Source organism: Lithobates pipiens, unplaced genomic scaffold, assembly GCF_037356315.1.
Source record: "Lithobates pipiens isolate NorthernLeopardFrog02 unplaced genomic scaffold, aLitPip1_a1.2 Scaffold_18, whole genome shotgun sequence".
Lineage (NCBI taxonomy): Eukaryota > Metazoa > Chordata > Amphibia > Anura > Ranidae > Lithobates > Lithobates pipiens.
This window is the reverse complement of record NW_027507758.1, coordinates 562,830,679-562,847,213: the sequence shown is the minus strand read 5'-3', so window position 1 is coordinate 562,847,213 and position 16,535 is coordinate 562,830,679. Positions and strand designations below refer to the sequence as shown.

Below are 16,535 nucleotides of genomic sequence, written 5' to 3'. Positions count from 1 at the left end.
GACCCGCTCTCTCTCATCCTACTCTCTCTCTTGGACCCCCTCTCTCAGCCCCCTCTCTCCCTGCTCTCTCTCTCTCTCAGCCCCCCTCTCTCCCTGCTCTCTCTCATGGCTCTCTGTCTCTCAGCCCCCCTCTCTCCCTGCTCTCTCTCAGCCCCCCTCTCTCCCTGCTCTCTCTCTGACACCCCTCTTTCACTCAGCCCCTCTCTCCCTGCTCTCCCTCTCAGCCCCCTCTCTCTCCCTGTGCTCTCTCTCCGCTCTCTCTCACTCTCCCTGCCCCCTCTCTGTCGCTCTCCCTGCCATAGGCTCTGATAGGCGTCAAAAAAGGTAAACAGCGAGCGCCATGCTAGGTGCTCGCAGTTCACCCAGCTGTGTTAGAAAAGCAAATGAATATTCACTTTCCCAACACTGAACCGCCACTCCGCCAATCAGGTGCTCAGGTCTGTTACACGTCACCTGATTGGCTGAAACCACAGGCACTGTGATTGGACACCTATCAGGTGTCCAATCATAGGAGAGGATGGGAGAAGACATTGAGGACACTGCCCACCGCCATCGCACGCTGCCCCACCGAGACAGGGTAAGTGATGGGCAGATGGCGGATGGACACAGTGGTTGCATTCAATGGGCACAGTGGCTGCATTCAATGGGCACAATGGGAGCATTTGATGGGCACAGTGGGAGCATTTGATGGGCACAGTGGCAGAATTTGATGGGTACATTTGCAGCGTCTGATGGGCACAGTTGCAGCGTTTGGCGCAGTGGCAGTGTTTGATGGCACAGTGGCTGTGTTTGATGGCACAGGGACTGCGTTTAATGGGCACAGTGAGGCTGCAATTGATGGTGGGGTTTTTTTTCAGACTTTTTCAGTTTGTTTGCCCCCCCCAAAGATTTTGAGCTCCAGCCGCCACTGCGGTGATCCCCTGTAACACAGTGACAAGAAAGACATTTATGGCTCAAGCATTTTTTTACAAACAAAGAACTCAACTAATCATTTTCACATATTGGGACCAGCATTAGATCTGGGTTTTGGAAACAAACTCATTAGCTCTTATAGTGCAATTAACAACTTTGAAAATGTAAATATATTTGTATTCCTTTAGATGCTTCAGTGGCATTACTAATGTAGTTTAGGGTTCTGCAAAAGAAATGTTTTGGTGGCACTATGCAGCACAGTGCAGAGCTGAGTCAGTCACCACCAGTGATGTAAGTAACTGAGTTAAAATAAAAGGAGTTATGTAACACAGTTACTTTAGAGAGTAACGAGTAATTTAACTGATTACTCTTCCCCTCATGGTAACTCAGTTCCCATTACTTGGGCGGCGTTACCTCAATTACATCTACCGCCTGGGAGGCCCGCCGTGGCTGCGCTGCCTGGCCGTTCATTCCGCCGTGGGGAGGGGGGCTTTTGCCCATGGAGCTGAGAAGAGGCTGAGACTCAGAGAGACTGTCTGGACCTCCCCATCCTGCCCCACCTATCCAGAGAGAGAGAATGTAGGGAGGTGGGGCGGACACTGAAAAATAATGTCAGCTGACCAGCTGACACCAATCGAGTGAAGGGGAGGGTCTCTTTCTCTCCCCATGAGGAAAGGCATCCCTGGAGGCATTCAAGTAAGTGACTGATGATTCCAATTGCAGTGCAATCGATCCATCCCAAGTCCTCCACCACCTCCTGCTTCTTACTGATCCCATCCCTACCCACCCACCATCACTTCTACAACAGAGGTGACGGGGGGATAGGGTAGGGATGAGATCAGTAAGAGGCAGAGGTGGTGGTGGTGGGAGAGGATGGCACGACCACCGCTGCCACCCCCCCAAGTACCACGCTGGCTGCCACCCCCCCAAGTACCACCGCTGTCACCCCCAAAGTACCACCGCTGCCACCCCCCCAAGTACCACGCTGGCTGCCACCCCCCCAAGTACCACCGCTGCCACCCCCAAAGTACCACCGCTGCCACCCCCCCAAGTACCACCGCTGCCACCCCCCCAAGTACACCACCGCCACTGCCACCCCCCCCAAGTACCACCGCAGCCACCCCCCAAGTACACCACCACCGCCACCCCCTCAAGTACCACTGCTGCCACCCCTCAAGTACCACTGCTGCTACCTACCCTCAACATTTGGGTTCAAATAAATACCAAATGTTCTAAAATACTGTATATAGTGTTTTAATTCTTTCATCAGTTAATATAAACATCTTTGATATTAAAGATGTTATAGAAGGTAATTGCATTATAGAATAATAAAAAAAAAGTCACAGTTACTTTGCTGAGTAACTAATTACTTTTCCAATGTAGTAATTGAGTTACTAATGCAATTACTTTTTGAGAGAAGTAATTTGTAACTTAACTAATTACTTTTTTAAAGTAAGATGACCAATACTGGTCACCACACAAGCTTAGCTGTACTTGATTTCAGCCATAGAGCTGAGCACAGCCTGTTGAGTTCCTTTGTTTAGGAATGGTCAAGAGTGGAGCAGCTAGATCCCTCCTCCAACTGTGAGGTGTTTTGCAAAAGACTGTGATCTATAGCACCTAGTATTTTTCAGAATTTAGCATGTTCCAGTAACAGTTTATGTAAAAACACTTTTAAACCTCATATGCATCATTGCATTATCTGTTTCACCCCTTGTGAGATATTTTGAATGAGTTTACCTCATTCATCCCTCCACCTCTGATATACTTAGTGTAACACCCTCTACTTACAGGTAGGTGCTAAAGCAGTATCTTTCTAGCTTGCAGGGCCCAGGTGCAGGTAAATTTAGCCAGGCTTGTATTTCATTTCAGGCCTAGTTGTTTTGATCTGGGAATGGGAGTGTCAGTATAGTGGGGAGTGTGGCCACCTGTATTCTGGCTCAGAGATCCTCCCCTGCTTTCACAAGGATTGTTCTAGAAGGGAGGCTGAACTTGAGACCTGAGTGGCAGGCAGCTTATGTTAGGGGCCCTGACCAATTATCTCTTGGTGTTGGTAGGGGGCAGGCCTCCCATATAAACTGGGGTCACATCATGGCCGTCTTTAATATTGATTGGGCACTGGGCAAACGTTTTCTTGGGGGCTTCCCCTACATTCTGAGACATACAAAAAAATAGGTGGTTCAAAATCTGTTTACTGCAGCAGATCACACAGCGATTGAAATTGGTTGCGAGAGATTACAGCAGATCACTACTGTTCACTGATTGGTTGCTACAGGTTACTGTACACCATTACTGCTCACTGATTGGGTTACTAGAGGTTACTGCACAGTGCACACCCTTACCGCTCAATGATTGAGTTGCTAGAGGTTACTGTACACAATTACAGCTCACTGATTGGGTTGTTAGAAGTTACTGCACACCATTACCGCTCACTGATTGGGTTGCTATAGGTTACTGCACACCATTACCACTCACTGATTGGGTTGCTATAGGTTACAGCACACCATCACCGCTCACTGATTGGGTTGCTAGAAGTTACTGCACACCATAACTGCTCACTGATTGTGTTGCTATAGGTTACTGCACACCTTAACTGCTCACTGATTATGTTGCTATAGGATACTGCACACCATTACTGCTCACTGATTGGGTTGCTAGAAGTTACTGCACATCATTACTGCTCACTGATTGTGTTGCTATAGGTTACTGCACACCATCACTGCTCACTGATTGTGTTGCTATAGGTTACCGCACAACATCACCGCTCACTGATTGGGTTGCTAGAAGTTAGTGCACACATCACCGCTCACTGATTGGGTTGCTATAGGCTACAGCACACATCACCGATCACTGATTGTGTTGTTATAGGTTACCGCACAACATCACTGCTCACCGATTGGGTTGCTAGAAGTTTGTGCACACATCACCGCTCACTGATTGGGTTGCTAGAGGTTAGTGCACACATCACCCCTCACTGATTGGATTGCTAGAAGTTACTGCACACCATCACTGCTCACCCATTGGTTGCTAGACGTTACTGCACACTGATTTCGGTAACTGTCACCGTCCGGCCTCTCCTCCTTGTCCAATCAGGGAATGCTTTGTATTCATTCCAAAAAAAAAATGCAAGGCGTCCTGTGAATGGCGCTTGTGCCAAGCAACTGTTCTGAGAACCGTAAGATAATTAGGATCCACTCACAGGGATCAGCCAAGCTGGACCGATGTAAGTACCAATGTAAGTGCAATACACATTATACCATGAGTTCAGCTTTAACTGTATTTTGAGTAGAGGGTGAATAGCATGGGGCCATGGCATGTATAATTATACCAACCTTTGCTGTCTGGATGAAGAGTCAGAGCTGTCCAATTCCTCTGCCAGTCTCCTTTCTTTTCTGCGAGTTTAAAACTGCCGTCAGAAAATTATGGTAATTATTGTAAAATCTTCTAATCTGGATTCTCTTTGAAGTGTATCACGATAACTTTTCTATCCATCGCAATGCTGTAGCAGTCCCTGTATGTCCTCACATTGCACAGTGTTAGCTTGATGGCAACCAGCGCGGACAGGACCACTCCACTCCACACCACGGTCTCACACTCCTCCTTTGCTCCTCCGATCAGGTACACTGTGCAAAATGTATGCATTGCAAGGGGCGGGGTCAGAGCGTCAGTGGAGCTCAAGGCTCTGCCCACCTGTGGCCCGCTTCTGGGTCGAAAAAACACAGCACTGGCACTGACTGCTGCGCTGCGTGCGCGCCACTGCCACTGATGGCAGTGACAGACTGTCTGCGTGTGGGGATTTTCCGCGCCGATTTGCGGGCAGCTCTGCTTTGGGCCCCAAACAGTGACAGGGCCCTGGGCACCTGCCCTGTTTTCCCTGTGGTAAAGACGGCTCTGGGTCACATGCTTCCAGGGGGGAGTTGTGGAGCACAGGAAAGACTGCACGTAGTGCTGAGGTGCTGTACCGGGCGTCCCCATGTGGGGATGCACTGTGCACAGAGGAGAAATGGAGGAGCCGCTAGGAAGGAGTCCTAGGGAACGATCTTCATCTCTATGAAAATGTATCAAGTTTCTGTGACCTGGGAAGACAAGACGTGACAAAAAGGGGGTAATGTATATCTCCATATACTGGGACTTTAAATGAAGCACACAAGGAAAGGGGATAGTGCGCCACCATCCCTAATCTAAATTCAAAAAATAATAAAAGAGTATGGGACATCTAAACGAGGCAGGTTCAGATGCTCAGACACCACGTAAGAGTAACAATTTATTATACATGAATGTCATGAATTGCGTAATGTTGTATATGACAAAATATTTGCTCAATGCATATGCAGACATCTTGAAAAATACATAGCATACATATAAACAGGATGTACGGCATGATTACCATAACAGGGGAACAACTGTACATATTTCATAGGTATAATGTGATAGACCTGGTAATATAAGTTAAATTCATAAAAATATTGATGGTAGTGTGAGGGGTTACATCCTCAAAAGCTTAACGCGTTTCGTTGGTAAGCCAACGAAGAAGGAGGAGGTGCAGGTGCTGAATGTCTATAAGTAATAAAGGTGTTCTAAATCAAAAGCCCATTATATGGAACATATTATATGTAAAAAGGTTTATATAGAAAAAAGATGGTCAAGTCCACAAACTTACATCCCATTGGAATGCTGAACTCGAATGATCCTGGTATGCAGAAATCACCACATCAAGCCTCCCCTTGGGAGCTGAGGTGCAGAGGTCCGCCCAAAACAACAGGCCCACACTGAAAATCCCCCAGCCGGTGAACAAGAATAGTATATTAAGTATTGTGCCAGTAATGGCAAGTAAAATCTGTAAAATACATAAAAATTATTGTATATGGTAAACCCGACAGCACCGTCAAGCAGAAAGGAGATTAGAATACATAGAAGAAAGAAGGTGAAAAAGAGTGACATAAAAGATAGGGCGTAGGTAAAAATACACCTACTAAATAGTGTGCAAAGAAGAAATTAAGATTGAATGTAATCGGAGACAGTGAAAATTGTGAAAAAATATATAAACGTAACCAGGAAAAAAGTGAACAAGTAGCATTTAGAGAATCGTGAAGAGAGATACGCCTGTTAGGTGTTATTTATAGGAAGTCAATATAAGTGTTAAGTGAAAAGAGTGGAGTGGTAAAGTATAAACAGACCGTGACATATGGGATTACCCTTTTATGGCAGGTACCAAGTATTGGTGTGAAGTGAAGCAGGCAGTGTAAAACGGTCATCTGGTCAACTGTGAGTGGGGGCGCCCAGGTGGGCCCGTCAAACAGGTCTGATACGCACCAACGTCATGCAGGCGTGATGACGGGCGGGAAGCATCTGCCTGCCAATGGAGCCAAATTATTCCCGCCAGCACATCCACTAGATGGAAAAATGCTGTGATAACCATGCTGCGCCCAAAGAGGATGTCACTTGTGCGGTGTAAGCATGGCGTCGATGCGCACGAGGCTATCCGCCCCCATGAAACCTGTCAAAACCGAAGGTTTGCAGGGGACGGCGTCTGATGGAAATCGCAGCTCCCGGGGAAAGAAAGATAGAAGGCAACCAGAACAAAGCAGGCACAACTAACAACATCCACTAGGGATGAAAGAACACCTTTGTGCTTGACAGTGCTGCCGGGTTTACCATATAAAATACTTTTTATGTATTTTACAGATTTTGCTTGCCATTACTGTCACAATACTTAATATACTATACTTGTTCACTGGCTGGGGGCTTTTCAGTGTGGGCCTGTTGTTCTGGGCGGACCTTTGCACCACAGCTTGATGTGGTGACCCCTGCATACTAGGATTATTCGAGTTCAGCATTCCAATGGGATGTAAGTTTGTGGACTTGACCATCTCTTTTTTCTATATAAACCTTTTTACATATAATATTTTCCATATCATGGGCTTTTGCTTTAGAACACTTTTTATTACTTACCGACATTCAGCATCTGCTCCTGATGAGTCGGCTTGCAGACGAAACGCTCCAAGATTTTGAGGATGTAACCCCTCACACTTCCATCAATATTTTTATGAATTTAACTTATATTACCAGGTCTATCCCATTATACTTGTAGCGGCGGACTCCTGAAGAGAACGCACTATGTGCTTTCAAAGTTAAACTTTACCCAAACTACAGTTTGGTTTGGGTCTATTTGCCTAAATTAGACTTCTGTGTCAGTCTGACTGGCCTGTGAGATGTTCAGCCTGGCCACGGGGGGCACTGTCTCTTGTGGCAGGCGTGGAACTATGGTCTGGTCAGGTGCTTAAGTTACTTTCTTTCTGAGCCAGATCAGTGGGAGTGGCCCTCTCGCTGTGCCCTCTGGGAGAGGGTATTTAAGATACGGACGTCACGTGGTTCGGGGGTTCCGGTCCAGTATGATGTGCTGACTTCTTGGTCCTGGTCCTCCTGACCAGCCCCCAGGAAGGCTATGGCCTGGGGTGTGGCTGGCTGGCCCAAGGCAAGGAAACTAAAGGAGGATTCTGAGGTGGTTGAGTGCTGTCTCTGGTTCGGGAGAGACCCATTGTACTTCAAGCATTCCAGGGGAGGACTCTTTAGAAAAACACCACGTACGTACGGGTTGGTTTTCTTAACAAGAGCCTGGAAAGGCTGAAGTTACAGAAAGAATCCGGTCTTGTGGATATCGCCAAGCAGGCTGAAAGATCTAGGTATCCTACAAGTGTTCTACAGGTTAGTTTCCCTACGTGTTCTGCAACAACGTCTGTGACAAAGACTTTGTTCCTGAGTAAAGACCTTGTTGGCTGCTAGGCCTTGTGAGGGAGGAACTGTCCAACCTGAGTGCTAATCCAGCTGTGAATGGCTATTCTCTGGATGCAGTCAAAGTAAGCAAGTTCTTTAACGTTTATGGACTTTGACATTGAGAGTACCTGAACTTCCTTTTCCAACCCTCTGATCCCAAGTTGAAAGACTGTTCAATGGTTTACGTTTGTAAATAAAATCCATTCAAGTGGATCTATTGTCAGTCTCAAGCTACTGGGTCATCTACCACGGGACATCCCTTAGACGTGCAACAAGGAGAGCGGAAGGTAACGGTAAGCCCAAAAATAACCAGCAGCTTCTTCGGGGGTTAGTGCTACATAGGTATGTAAAATATGTACAATTGTTCCCCTCTTATGGTAATCATGTCTTACATCCTGTTTTTATGTATGCTATGTATTTTCCAAGATGTCTGTATATGCATTGAGCAAATATTTTGTCATATTCAACGTTACGCAATTTGACATTCATGTATAATAAATCCTTACTCTTACGTTGTGTCTGAGCCTGCCTCATTTAAAGTCCCATACTCTTTTTTTTATTATTTTTTTGAATGGGGAACACAAGACTTGCATGCTGTAGAAGATCAAGTAGAATAAGTAGCAGTAAAGTGGTGGAAGTAGATTGGCGTTCTGCGACCGAGGAACACAGGACTTTGATCCAAAGGAGAAGGTCAGTGTAACATAAAGAAGCAGAAGCAGGAGAGAGTAGTGTAGCATGATGTGTGGCCGGGGAGCACAGCATGAACAGAAGTGGAGAGGAACATCCAAAGACTGAATGACTGTTAAATTCATGGAAGCTGGAGGGAGCAGCTGTGTGTAGCTCTGACTCTTAAATTCATGGAGATGGCATCATTCTAGTCTAGAAGGGAATTATTCAGAGTGATTCTTCTTGTCTTAACTGGAAGCAGTGAGTAGTAAACCTTCAGTCAGATATGCCAAGTAACAGAAAAAGCAATAGTCTGCAGTGAGGATTCTACAGGGAATTCTATTTACTAGGCCAAGGCCATGGATGATACCCTTTCAAAATGAAGTTTCTATGGGTATCTCATATCTCCCTTGTTTCATCCAAGTTATTTCCCATCAATAAAGTGAAAGAAAACCAAATCATTGACTGTTTAATGTCTTTACATGGAGGTCGGCAGCAGGGTGATTGGTGGATTACTATAACCAACTCAGCAGCCCTTACGGAGGGGTACCGCTACATTAGCATCATTAGTCATCCACTGCCTTTCCACCTACTAATTACTTGGCATCATATATTATCATCTGTCCCATCATATCTATGATTCCTGGAATCATTTGCCCCATCACCTTTGAGATATTTGACATAATCTGTTCCATCAGCTTTGAGATATTTGACATCATCTGTCTCACCACCTTTGGGATACTTGTCATTATTTGTTTTGCTGGCTAGAAAGTATACTGCAGTAAAGTAATATGTTCTGTCATTAGCATGTCTGCTTTTTTCTGGGAAGTGGTGGAGCAATGTGCTACAAATGGTAATCATAGATTCCAAGATCAAATGCAATGATAGATATGTTGGTAGCTATTTTTTCTTTATACCAGTGGGGACACTTAACTGCAGTTGACTATAGAAAGACTGGGGCCCTATCATAAAGTGGGGGCCCTGAGTCAAATGTAGAAAACCCTATTAACATCATTCTATCAGAGACAAGACTTGATTCCACTTGGTTTTTGTCAGGAACACATTTTTCTCACTTCACACTAGCTGCTAATTAACTCCATATTCCAACATTAGTTTGGTCAAAATACTGTATACATAATTCAGTGCAATATTAGTTTGGTCAAAACACTACACACCTAATTCAGTCAAAGACGTATTGTCTCCGATTTTCAAGCCCTAACGACAAATGGCTAAATTCTGAAACATGGTGGCTCTGTGACAAAGTCTTTTAGTCTGATTTTATATTGAAATAAATTTATATCTGGACAAATAAACTCCAGTGTGGTGCTTCAGTCTTAGACACAGTTAGTTACAAAACAAGGAAACTGGTAATTCTTCGTGGTGCAGAAACTGCCAGCCCAAAATCCATATTCCCTGTCTAAATACCACTACAACGCCTTAACTAATAAGATAATACTAGAGTTCTAGAGCTAGCTTTCCATTTATCTTGCAGATGTTCTAAAACTTCCTTTACTAGGGTGACAATACTGTTCTTCAATAGATACAGTTTAGTGAGTGAATGTTGTGTGCCTAGGACAGGAAGAGTATTACTGGCAGGATCATAAAGGGAAAATAAAAGAGAATGAGAAAACAAGTCATCAACTTGTAGACAGGTGTAGTTCAACCTCCATCAACCTCCCTGCACAGGTGGCACTGTTACAGCAGCTGTTATGCAGAGAGGATAGAGGAAAAGAAGAATTTTTGTTTCTCTGAAGTCTTCGTAGGCTTCATCGGGGGGGGGGGGGGGGTATATATCCAGATGAATGCTGCTGGGCTGGATGACCTCTGAGGCCATCTTTATTGAGAGTAGTGCTAATAAATAACACTATCTCACTGCAGTTAGCAAGTATTTGTGCAGTGGCTGGGTCAGAGAAAGGAATCCGCTGGTGAGGGGCAGTGGCGCTAGCATATTGAAAGGTTCCAGTAGAGGAGGGAAAAAGTAGGGACCTAGCCTGAGCTGCTACCTTTGACATCCTATCTTTTGCCTCCTGGGTGCCTTTGTTGCCACACTGCCTACCAGTCACCTTCTTCATCAGGTATTATTAACTTGCTAACATCTCTTCTACAGTATCAAGACTGTGTTCTATTAGTTCTTCTGTAAGGTACTGCACTACTGTTTTTGGCCGTGATATTCCAGTCCTGTTGCCACCTTGTTGGAACTTTGAGTTAATACATTACGCAAGAAAAATCCCCCAATATAATGGGATTATAGCAACCCAAAGAAAAAAAAAGTAAAATCACGTATAAACAAAAATATATATAACAAATATAACAAATTTGTTATATTTTTTACATTTATTTCTGCTTTATACATGCTTTTTTCTTTGGGCCGCTATAATCCCATTATATGTATTGGGGGATTTTTCTTTCGTATTTCTATTAGGGATGATGGCCCATGCCCTTACAACCATACCTCCTCACCTCTATGTGAGTTAATACATTGTGCTGAATTCCTTGACCTCCATGTGCTTTTACTCCCCTTGGGTACCAAACAGCTGGCCTCTCTTACAAACTGGGGTATATAGCATTTTTATACCTGAGTTTATATACACTTTAATATTCTCTGTCTGCCAGTCAGATATACAGTACATTTCCACTGGGTGATAGGCAGGTAAACGTATACTTTTTAAAATAAGGTCACATTGTTTAAAAGTTAATAGTTTACTAGAACATTATGTTCTAGCCAGCACGGAGACGCAATATATTGTTTTTACAGTCAGGCTGACCTACAGAAATGCTGACAAAGCTATATATAGTTCCCTATGTTCTGTTCTTATATTTCTCACTAACTAGTTTCAACGTGATCAACCTGTTAACCCTTTCAATGTCATTGATGTGTAGATGCCCAGACTATATTGAGCTGTGTTAATATTTGTTACCTGGACAGTAAAGCCATACTAACAGTTTGCACAAAAAAAAAACTGATAGGTCCAGTTGGAGTCACTGTACTAACTGAAGCACCCTGATGTTTTGGCAGGGTTGCTATCAAATTTAGTTGTCAGGTGATAGTTGCTTGGCCAATTGATAAGAGATCAATTAATTTCCCCCTAATTCTGGAATTGCTGCACTTTTCTTTTCTGTCGCTAGGTGGTGTTGTAGCTGGTGACATTAGGTAAGACAAGGGCATAGCAAGGACAGATTAGGAATGAATAGGGTGTCTCAGCCAATGGGCAGGGATTTTCTTGGGTCCCTTGGCCTTCTGGTAGAGCCTATCTATTTATTTAGGTGGAGTCAGGTGATCGGGGTTCTGTGCCACCTGGACGGCTCTCTGGGTGGACGTGTGCTGTATTGCCCCAGGCTATTAGGCAAGAAACCTAAGGCCTATCCTGGGGACATCTGGATGCTAAGCTGGCTGAGAGCCTATCCAGAAGTAGCGTGGGGTTGGGACTGTGGGCTTGTAGTCCAACCAAAAGTACTGACTGGGAAACCAGTTGCGGTTGGAGGTAGAGGGGAAGCTGTTGCCACTAAGGGGCCATCTACCTTGCTACTGGAGACCACTGTGAGTAAACTGAGGCCAGTATCAGTGCAGACTTCTCACCAGCCGGGGATGGTTAAAAAGTGGGATAACTTCAGCAGGTGCCAAGTTAGGGACCCAGCTGGACAGCAGAGATGATGCTTGTGGAGCATCAGTGAGGGCCAAGCCAGGGACCTAGCGTGTCAACAGGGGGTGACATTTGAATAGTATCTGAGTGCCAAGCCAGGGACCCAGCAGGGAAGCGGGGGTGAAGCTTGAGGAAGATACTGAGTGCTAACAGTGGAAGCACTCAGGGGATCCAGTGGCTAGTGGATCTGAAGTCTAGTGAGAGAGACTGGGAGCTCGTTGAGTGAAGACCCACAGTGAGTGATAGTGGGATATGCTAAGGACTGTTCGTGTTGCACATAGTTTACATCAATTGCCGTTAGTAACCGCTACAAGATTGTTGCCATAGGAGACAGCGATCCTACCTATACAGAAGTGGTGTCCAGCTGAAGGCCTTCACCTCTATAGCTGTCTGCCTATAGAAGTCTCGGAGTCTGCCAATTATCTTTGCCTCTATCTAATGGTGTCCTGGCCCTAACCCTCTCTCCCACAGTTCTGTTTAAGAGACAATAAATCTCTTTGCATTAAAAAAGTGTCTGGCGCTCACCTGTTCATCTTGCATTACACCGACCATGCCTTGTAACCCACTCTACACAGAAGGATGTCGGCTGTCCCTGACTCTGGAGGTTATCATTAGGCCTCATGGGGCTCAGGACTTTGCTGAACTAACCTTGTGTGGTTATGTAGCAATCTCCCCCGCTGAGCTGTTGTGTTCTGACAAGGGGACACCCCCCCCCGCCAGAATACTCCGATAGACGCTCTCTGCCATTGGCTGAGAGCGCTGATCGAGAGTCGGCTCCTGGTTTTCCAGCATGCATGGCCCGCTTCTGTCAGACAGACCGACATACACACGGGCTGAATGTCGGCTGTTTTTTTTGAACCGCCCGTTGTCTTCTGACATTCAGCCCATGTTCAACCAGCTCAACACTATGACTAATTTTCTTACCAAAATCATTTACATTTTTATAACGGTCGAAAGGCCTGACTAGTAAACTGCACTTAGCACTGTTATTGCAAGAACACTTACTATCGAATTTGCTTTTTTTGACTCATGGAGATGGCAGGTGCATGTTTTTTGGTGCCTGATTTGATGTCAGAGAGAGGATCAGTGGCCTTTTGGTCTTTTTCCTCTCCACTTTGGAGATTTCTCTCTCTGGGAGAGCCCTCACCAAGTATTTTAACAATTCCCTAAGGAGCAAAGTCCACCTGGTTTTGGACTAGAGAATAATAAAAAAAAATAATAGAGATGTTTGCTCTGTTAAGATCCTTGCACCCCAGGGAAGGTTTAGGTATTCAGGGTCCATTACTCCTACCTTTGTGTACATTTTCCTGTGCATTTTTGATTTCACATTTCACTTTTTTTGTTCACAGGTTTTTCACAAACACAGAACCACAAAGCAAGAAGATAAGTTCACAATAAGTGGCATTTTGATATTGACACTGTTTATGTGCAGGTTTCTATTTATTATTTTATGGTTTATTTACAGCTGCAAGGGAAATTGGGTTGTAGAGTGACATTTATAATATTGCATCTCAGCCATGAATAACTACCTAGTTTAACCAGCCAACTTGCCTTAAAACTCATCTAGAGAAGTGCCCAGATGGTCCTTGGGGAGGGTGTAGAATAATTATATTAATTTGGTGTTTTAACCAAGATCTGTATTTATGCCGTCTGAGTTCCCTTTTAGCTTTGAATTTGAAAAAGCTAACTCAGCTCAGCATAAGACGAATCTTGAAATAGCTAGGTTGCGTGAATGTCCTTTTTGTACCAGTTGTTTTCCATGTCCAGAGTTTATGACTGAGAGTCTATTCACACAGGGGCAACAAGACTTCTAGCGAGACTTTGGGAGGCAACTTGGACACAACTTGAGTATGAATCACAGCATGACTTGAGGAAACTTACAAGTTGCCTCCAAGACAAGGGACTTTGCCAGTGGCCAATCACATTATAATCAGCTCTGTGGGAGGGAGGGGTTTGCCTAGAAAACTATTTTTACTTCCTGGAAAGTTGGGATCAGACTTGGAGGCAACTTCCATTGAAATGAATACGTACAAGTTGTCTATAAGTCGGATTTAAGTAGTACAGGAACCTTTTCTGAAGTCGGAGCGACTTAAGTAGTGTACATTAAGACGGCTCTCATTCACTTACATTGATTTTTATCATGTTGCGTAACTTGAAGCAACTTGGGACTACTTCAAGTCAGATCCAAAGTTGCCCCTGTGTGAATAGACTCTGAAGGCCAGTAGGTCAGTGGTTTGCCCAGATAAGAATACACATAGCGTATTTGTCATAGTCAACAGAATCCGTAACTTATAGAATATATCCATTACAAGAATTGGGCCATTTAGAAAGGTCATACACCTTGAGTTTTCTATAGGAAACTGTTGTATGTTGCCATCAATCAAAGAAGTTTAAACGACTTGTCAGCTATTAGCAAAGTGAATATTTAGAATAATCACGAATATGATCATTTAATCTTTAGTCCAAGCTATATTTGGTTATGGCTGGACTTTGCTGACTGGTAGTTTTGAAATAGTATAAAGAACAATGTGATACTAGGCTAGATACATTACATTTGTCCTTCACTCACACACAAAAGGACTTCACTTCTTTTACACACACACAAAGGAGACATTTACATTTCACACTGAAGAAGACATTTTGCTTACATTAGGCCTATATGCAGCCTACCTTACAAACAGCTGCTATTGCAGACACCTCTCTGACAATAGAGATACACAAAGCTGAATCTTCTCTTGTACTTACTTTTTAAGCTTTATACCTTTTTTTGTTTTATTATATCAAGCTGTATGAAGTTTTTAACTTGGTATGTATTTTCAAGTTGATGCCAAGTGTGACTGAATAAACTGACACTTTGTTTTAAGACAACCTGGCTATTGAACTTTTGAACAAAATGCCTACTAAGACACTGTTGACATAACACATGTCTGTGAGAATAGATTATATTCTCAACATTTTACAGAGGATAAAGCCTCGGAAGGTCATGTCTTCAGTCACTCTATGGGGAAGCCCCATGGGGAAATGTCTATATATCTAATTAACTCATGTATGACGGCATTGGTATATGGCATTTGGAAGCGATCAGCCATGCTGAGCAGTCCGTCCAGAAGACAGACTGACTATCCTTGTCCTGATGGGAAAATAAAAGAAAATGTGTTCTTACCAATTGCCAGAGGAGGCACTGTTTTTTTATTTTTTTATTTATTTTTTTTCTTAGCCCATGGCGTGCAAACACACCCTAAAAACTTCCACCCGGTGCATAAAAAAAATGCACACACATAAAGAGTGAAACACTAAAAAGTTCAGACGGGTGCCTGATGTCCTCCAAAAGAAGGACCATACCCTGATCCCCCGGGGCGTTAGGCTCCAGACGGGGACTGAGGTACCAGACTCAACAAGTGGGCCCCGGACAAAACCGGAAGCCCTCCTTTCCCCGGGAGGACTGCCGAAACAGAACCTCCTAGGTACTTGGTACTGTGGGGGCTTCCCCGAAGGTAGGCCCCCCCTCATGGAGATTGGACCAAGCCATAAGGCCTATGTCCGCTCTCCCAGAGACTTTCAGGATTGGTCCGAGGACCGACACCCTACTCATCAAACGTGCAGTGACAAACTGTGACAAGACACACACAAATAAAATAAATAAAAAGTGAGGAAGGGATAGTGAAGAGGAGAGTGAAAAGTGGCCATTGTGCAATACAATGGCCGGCCCTCCGGCCAGGAATCAAAAATTCCTCTGGTCCTAGCCAAAAGGCCGGGCCCTAGAGGCAGGTGTAAAAAAAGCTGTGCTGCTCCTAATGGGGAGGGCTATGCAAATCCTCTGACGTGATGGTATCTGGATGGTCTGTTTCAGCAAGGGCCACGTTGGTGCTTTTAGGTCATAGAGGCTAATAAATGTTCGAGTCTGAGCAGGACAAAAAGGACTCATGATGATGATGAGTGCTGCACTGAGGAACCCCCATACCCCAGGTAAGGACATAGCCACCTACCTCCAGAGGTTCTGCACCATGGTGAAGGACCCTGTCCGAATCCTTCGATGCCAACGGCTTCTGGATAGGTAAGTGGTCTGTGCTCTGCAAGTTTAGGAAGGACCCAACACCATAGAAAAGAAAAATAGCTAAGGTCCAGTTCCAGTTTTTAGTCACTAGATGGCATCCAATACTAGTGAATACATTGTCCATAGATTTAGATTGTATTTCACATTTATTGCATTAATACACCATTATATCCCCGCTACATGTAATTGTGTTGTCCCCCCTATACATTGTAAAGCGCTGCGTAAACTGTTGGCGCTACACAAATCGTGTATAATAATAATAATAATGTAATGTATCGCTTCTCGGCCTTTTGGCTAAGATCAAGTGTAGTATCGACTATAGCCCTTAGGGGTGTCTCTGCTTCACAGCTAGGACGTTGAGAACCACTTGTATCTATCCAAGCCATTAGGTCCTTGTGGGGTACCCTCTGCTCGGCCTTGTAGGATCGTTGATTAAATTCAGCTTCACCTACTTGCTGCTATTGGGCCAGAGGCTTAGCCCCCACAAG

At 44.5% G+C, this 16,535-nt stretch overlaps 1 pseudogene; it reads left to right on the top strand.

Moving 5' to 3' along the window:
* The first annotated feature begins 16,321 nt into the window (after positions 1 to 16,321).
* On the top strand, positions 16,322 to 16,473 carry LOC143990662 (U2 spliceosomal RNA; annotated as a pseudogene).
* The last annotated feature ends 62 nt before the right edge of the window (positions 16,474 to 16,535 follow it).